Consider the following 8,169-nt stretch of genomic DNA (forward strand, 5'->3'; position numbering starts at 1 on the left):
ATTATTTTGTTAGATTTAGGTCTCACACCAGTGCTCGTTCCGGCACGACCGAAAGTCTTAGAGCGAATTGATGATCGTCTGCCACGACTGTCGTAGCCTGGTCATAGAAATTATCAGGGCTTCTCGTCTGACCAGATCAGCCCTTAGAAACCACACACTGCGAAATCTCACTTTGGATTTAACGCCCATTTACAATACGGCCGACAACAACACGTAGTTGGGGGTTGCGTTCTAATTATATCTTAATGAAACTAAAATTATGAACATATATAGTTATATTGATACAAGTCTAATTACATAATTACCAACGTTGTCAAATCATGCTCATTATTTTATTTTATATTCGTAAATTATATATATATATATATATATATATATATATATATATATTTGTATGTATGCATGTATGTATGTATGTATATATATAGATTTTTCCATACATTAATACTCACACACATGCATGTGTACACATATACATATAGAAATATACATGTATGAACTTACATATAACTAAACTTACTCAGAAATCCAAATATATTATCTATTATATGCATTTTTACAACAATTTGAACGTTTGGATTATATATTATGCTTAAAGATATTTTATTTGTCAGCTAAACTTCCAACAAACACAAAAAAACACCAGTTTGATTTTCTACAAAAATTAAACAGAGGTGAGAAATCAATTCCTGGAAGGATAATCTGATTTAACTAAAATATTTTTAAGTGTCTTGCAGACAATACAAATACAGTTTTGAAGTCTTAATTTGTTCTGAAGTCAATTTTTCTAAATAGTCTTGAGTGGATCAAAAACTGCATTCAATAAGCCTTACCAGTAAAAAAATTCTTACTTCTAGAAAATACGTAATATACATTAATGTTACCAATAATTAACAGCCAAACCCTATATATTAAAAATACTACATTGAACCATACATTCGCACACAGGAACAGATTTTACATTTGTTTGTATGTCTGTATATATGCATGTATGCATGTTGGGTGTATGTTTATATGTATATGTATATGTATATTTGAGTATTTGTATAGTAAGTATAAAGTGAATGTCTATTGTTTGAGTATGTGAGAGTGGTGTATATCATGTAATACGCATATCAATTTTCGTTTGAGTTTGAGAGTGTGAATTTGGATAGGAGTTTAATCTATTTATATGCTTTATTGTACATAACCAATATTATTTATTTTAGTTTATATTTATTTTATATTTTTAATTTAATTGTTCATTGTAAGTTCTTCATCTTTTCATTTAAATATATTAACCAAACATTCATATGTAAACCGTGTTGTTACAAGCATACAATACAAAAATGTACATATGCATATACACAAAGATACTTTAAGATAAATTCGTATATTATTACGATATGAATATTATATGTAAGTGGTAAGATTACCAACTTATGAGGATGCTTTAGACAACGCCTTTACTCTGATATAAATTATTTAAACGGCATACTTTAATTCTATATACCATTAAAATTTAAGTGATGAGTGTGTATAATTTTTCATAAGAAGTGTGATTAAGTACAGTAAAGTTAGGAAATGATATCAATATAATATCACTAACAGTTTATTCAAGACATATTTATTTGTTTTAATCAGAATTTTGTATATAATTGTTTGATATTGGTGACTCACCTGTATTTGTGTTTTATTAAAATCTCATATAGTCACCAAATTATGTATGTTTAATTATATGTATATGTAATGCACACAAGTACAAAACACAAAATTTATCTTTGAACATACATATACACAAATGTTAGAAATAATATATACGCAGAGTCAAACTATATATGTTATGTTTTATGTAATATTTATTACATGTATGATATATCGCAACACCCAAAATTATTAATCGTTGGCCGCATACACAATCATACAGATACCACCAAATAAGCTAATGCACATTTTCAAAAACTACTAAGACACCCCCACCAGATCCTATATAGTATATATTCTTTTATGTAAGAGGTTATTATATTAATGTTATAAATATATCCAAATAATATTAAGGAAATTAGAAAAATTATAAAAAAATTAAATAGATAAATAAAGAAAGTAATTATATAATCCAGTTGTTTTAGTCTTATTCTTATCATGTAAGCGTACGTATTATTCGAAACTCCAATTAATTTTTATAATTAAACTCCTCATAGGCTTATATTATTTTAAATTGTTCGGTTTGACTATTAGCCCTGTCACCATGCGAAGTTTGATCAATATCCGAGAAAAGTAAACCTGAGCTACTCCTGGTTAGTAAGTTTGTTCTTTGTTTTATTTATAAAATTTATTAGATACAATATAAATGAGGGAATTGAAATGATTGTATTTCTTTGGTATTTAAAACCAACACTGTTGATATGATTTTCATATGAAGAAATAGTTTAAAATTATGCGTTATATTATTATTTAACATTAAAATCACAATATACCAGAATGTTTTGAGAATAATTGAATTTTACCTAGTGTTACTAGATCAAACAATATTAGATGCAAACGTAGTCATTGACTGGAACATTGAAGCATAGTTTTATTGATTTAGTTTTGCATTTATTAACATGCAATTATTTCCACCTGTTTTATTTCATACTGCGACTTATCAAATATCTTACTCATGATTCATATACGTGTGTGTACATTAGTTTTATCGCATTATGATAATCTAGTTTAAACTTATTTTTTATTTCAGATTTGTTTTAAACCAAAATGAATCTGGATGTGATTCAATTATAATTTTGCTGCTGTGGATAAATAGATTAACATTAATGTTTTACTGTGATACAGAAATTGATTTTAGACAATGGCTACTTTAGTTTGGATGGTGTTGTTTGGATTTAGATGTCTTACGAAAGATCAAGTAGAGGTAATTATGAATCTTTATCAAATATTACAATTTAATAAATGAGTTATAATTATAAGGATTGTTTATTCTAAATACCATTACAGGGCGACAACTTTTCAAACCAACTGCCATTGAGAGAGTACTCCACCAGGTACTATGTTTTTAAGCAATGCTACATAGCTGCAAATGACTTAATTATAATTAAATACTAATGTTTGTATATTTCATAGGTGTTGACTACCTGTGGCCGAACTAATGTTCCATGTTACAAATACTGCAGTGCAATATCATATGTATTGTTTAGGCAAATTAGTAATATTTTCTGTTTTATGATAGTGTACTGGACACCTGTATGTAAAATTATGAAGGTAATGAATTACTTTTATCTTTTATAGTAATTATCCTACTTCTTTTTTAGGCATAGTCTACAATCGTCCTACAACCGTTTTCTTGTTGAGGGTTTTAGCGGCTAATTAGTCTTATTTCTTCTTCAGTAATATTTTTCTTGAACAGTATTCTTTATCCGTAATCACTTCATGGATAGATATATCAGTTCTGTGCCATTGATAAACCTTTGAGTGTTGCCTTCGATAACTAAACTAAAATAAACCGTTTGAATAGAAAGGTTTTTTGTATTGATTTAATATTGGAAAAAGAGGTAAGACTGTAGATTAGCAGCGAATTTGGTCCCAATATCGGCCAGCTTGATATAAAGTATTATCATATAAGACTTTCATTTGGGATTATAGATCTCAAACATGACAAAATAGCCTTTCAGGGGCATTGCAATAATTTATATACATCTATATATACATATATATATATATATATATATATATATATATATACATATATATATATATATATATATATATATATATATATATATATATATATATATATATATATTATTTTATATATAATATATTATAGTCATAAATAAATAATTTAACATAAAAAAATCACTTCGTAATTCTGTTGTACTCGTTCTACTATACTCCACAATCAAGTGGCAATTTGCAAAGAGTTCTTTTGATTGAATCAACTATTTTTTTAGGAATATTATTTACAAGTCACCTTAGTCGAAGTTTACAACTTACCTGTATCTCTACCATATTAAAGGTAAATAATTTTCAACATTTTCTTAAAGTCTTGGGCCTAAAATTGTGTCGGCGGAGACTATAATAATACACATCCAATTTTGAGATCTCAACCAGTGACCCCTAACAAAAAATTAAACAATATTATTCAACCAAATAATGAGCTAATTTTTCCATACAATTTTGTAAATTGAAAAATTGATCGCTGAAAAACGAAGAGAACTCTCAAATAAAAGATTCTTAATTAATAAAATTGTATAACAAAGCGAATATAAAAGTGCAACTTTTGACCTTTGGCCAATGTGCACCGCGACATCTGATCTTCTGCGTTGAACGGTTGAACAACTTGATAGTTGTTGCCTTAATTTAGCCAAATTTAGTTCACGTAAACTATATTCTACTTGTCGTAACTTATACTAAATTATCTAGAAATATAAAAAATAATTCGTATTTGTGTAACTTCTGATTCGATAATCTTTAATTATCGTTAACGTTAGCCATAAATTTTTAAAAAGTTAAAAAACAAATATAATTGGGTATTTTATTTACAGTGTTCCACACCTAAACGGTCCTAGCAAATCTTAATACGAAAAAAAAAGACAAAAATTGAAAAAGTAAATTGAAAAAAACGTAGTTTTGTTATTCGTTAGCTCGACAGTTTATTTATTCGTCCTTCCGCCAGAACTTTCGTTCGTTTATCTGTCTTCCCACCGTCTGCTTGTCTGATCATCCGCTCCTTCATCTGTCTGTCGGCCCTGGTGTCTGATCCACTAGTGCACCCTAGTAAATTCCAAAATTGTATTGAAAACTGAAATGCTACTATTAATTGTTTTTACGCCTAGATAAATGCTATAAAAATATTTTATTACTTGAAAAAAAAATGCTTTTAATTTTAATTTGTTACATCGATGCAGTAAAGTTACATGTCATCTCCTGCAGATACTCGGGCCTCAGACCGTTTGCTGAAGCTATTTATGTAACATATACATGCTTGCATCGGTAGTAAAAAAGTACTTGATTCTGCAACTTGCGTTCGTTTTATTTCTCTTACGCTCTTTTCATATAAAATTTGCTTTAAAATCGTCTGACGTATTAGGAGAACAGACGCATTTCTCGACAAGCGCGCCCAAGTAAATGTAAAATTCCAGGGTTCTGCAACTAATAAATTTATGGGTTCCAATGCAAAAATATGCTGACATGCGATGTTGGCAATAACGGGAGTATGTAATGGTGTTAATAATTTTATATAATCATGTAAATAAAAGTATTAGTTTTACATCATTTATATATAATGAGTAGTTTTTTTGCTGTTATTGTTACTATGTTAGCAATTTTAATCTTCTACATAGACCACATAAAATAACATTATGAGGCCAACTCTCCGATAAAATAGAAATGTTATGGCAACGCTATATTGCGGTCATATCTTTGTATGAACTGTCAAAAAGTTATGTATTTCTCATGCGATCAGGCGTTTCACACATAAAACCTGACCTACAAAACGCACAAAAATCAAATAGTTTTTATCATAAGTGCGCCTTTCTAATGTCTCATTGATAACACATACGTGAAGTTAGGTTTTATGTGTGAAACGCCTGATCGCATGAGAAATACATAACTTTTTGACAGTTTTTGCTACCAATTAATAAAGATAGGACTATAGCAAAGCTTTGCAATAACATTTCTAATATATCGGAGAATTGGTTCTTATATTCTATTGTATTTTCTATCATCGATTTGAATCAACATCTTTTGTTGCATTACATTTCACCTACTTTCACATTTGCTACATTTCTCCTTATTCACAACCTAATATTGTTCATTGCCTTAAACTTTGATGGTGATTTTCGAATTCCTTTATTTCACAAAGTAATTTAAAAAAGATATTGTCATCTACTGAATGGAGAGTTCGAGAAATAATGAAAGATATTTATATTTTCTATATGAAGATTCTCCAAACGCTCATAAATAAAAGTTTATTCATAACCTTATTTTGCCTTCATCAGAGACAAAGATTCAATAATAATTTGCAAGGTGACAAGCATTAGTGATTTTTAATGAAAAGTAAATGTTTTGTGATCATTTGTGAATATTAGTGATGAACAGTGGTTACTTTGATTTAAATTCAAGCGAATTAATAAATTATTTTTTGCGATCTTCAATGTATCTCTTACGAAGGGTTTCCCATTAATTGTATGATCAATTTTTTTTAAATTTTTAGATGCAATACATTTCAAATTAGCCGTTGATGAATTTTATATTCTATTTATTTTACCTTGCTTATTTTATGTTATAAAAAGGTTTGCCATCCCGTCTACCAACACATATGCGCCAATGTGCGTGTTGCGCTCCGGAAAGCGTCTGTTCGCCTGGCATTTTCGCTTTGATATTGACGTGCGGTTGATTGAAGCAAGTTTGTCTTTGCGATTATAATTATGGTAAAATAAATAATGATTTACAAGTTTCAGAAGCGTTTTAATAGGAATAGTATTTGTTGAATATATGTATAATTAGGTATAATCTAGAATTTGATGTAGGCATATACATTCAGGTCTATTAATCTGGCGTATCAATAAAAATGTGATATTTTTAGAAGTTTAGTACCTAAATTCATACGTTTCGATTATAGTTTTAGCATGATTTTAGATTCAGTTTCAAATTATTTGCGATTGACAGAAATAAAAAAATATCAAAACTATTATTATACAGAGGAAAATGCAATGTTGAAGTTCTCGTGCAGAATTAAAGTTTGTTTTTGTTTATAATATACAAAGTAATTTTTTATTGATTTTATTTTGCGATCTGTTTATACAGAATAATGAGCAGGATTCTTAGTATATGAAAAATAAAACATTGTGATTCGATAGTAGTAGATAATACCAGAAGAATCTACTAGGAGAAAATAATTAAATGATCAAAGTGAAACTACACACACACACACACACACACACATATATATATATATATATATATATATAATATTCAATGATTTTGGATAAAAATTAAACTTTTGTTGAAATTAAAGTAAATATGTATAACTATGTACGTACATGATGGTTTTCTACCCTAACAATAAGTGTATTTTACATTTCTAACATTTGTTTCTATTTCTTAACATTCTTAACATAATTAAAATAACAAGATTTGTGGCACAAAAGAAAAACTGTCATCAGTTTTCCAAAAAATGCATTTCCGTTTTTTTTTCAAACAAAAGCAGTAAAATAACCAACAATGTATCAGGTAGGAAAAAAATTGCACGACAAATTAAAACTAAAATTTTGTTGTAGATTCTATCTATATATCTTAACATAATTAGTTTTAAACACCTGGATAACAATTTAATTTTTGTTAAAAATGTATGCCTTTTTATAAATAAAATGAAACCTAAATTTATTTATTGATCATTACCTACGTATTAGATATCTGTTTAACGATGAGTTTTGAAAGTGATCTAAAAATACAATGCATTTTACTTCTTTATTTTTTCTATTCCATTTTATTATTTCAATGCATACAAATCATGAATACTATGTTTTTATTAAATAGAATTAAATGGAATTCTTAGTGAAATTCACTTCAAAATTCATATGTTCAATTAATTCTTGGAAGTAAAACACTTCACATAAACGTAAATTTATATTGAAATCTTGAAAAATAATTAAATTCGCATCGTTGCGAAAATCTCGAATATTGCGACAGATTAGCGAACTCTGGTCCAGATCAGATGTTCCCACAGGAGTTATTTTCGTCCCAATGACCAGGATGAGACACGCTAAGGAATACAGTTATCGGGCAAATCGCGGCTCGTACAGAACTCTCGAAATTTTACAAACACGACCATTTTTAAATCATCGTATTTTTTAATAACCCGACCTTATATTACATTATATCAAATAGTTTAACGGCTACATCCGACCATATTACATTATTTCAGACAGCATACTAATGTCAATATTTGAATATTGCGATATTAATATATTCATTATAATTCTGTACATAAACGAGCAAATGACCACAACGAGTGAAACCATCACAAACGTATTAATTGCTGATTTCACGATTTTGTGCTAATAATTTTGAGAATTGTGACTGTGGTGTTATTTAAAGCAAAAGTTAAAAGTGGATATAAACGAAATTTATATGACGAAATCGAAAATAAAATTGATAAAATCGAATCTTTTTAGAAATTATTACGACAACTGG

Source organism: Ctenocephalides felis, unplaced genomic scaffold (genome assembly GCF_003426905.1).
Source record: "Ctenocephalides felis isolate EL2017-DRISC unplaced genomic scaffold, ASM342690v1 CF-g0.4_SCAFFOLD_01886, whole genome shotgun sequence".
Lineage (NCBI taxonomy): Eukaryota > Metazoa > Arthropoda > Insecta > Siphonaptera > Pulicidae > Ctenocephalides > Ctenocephalides felis.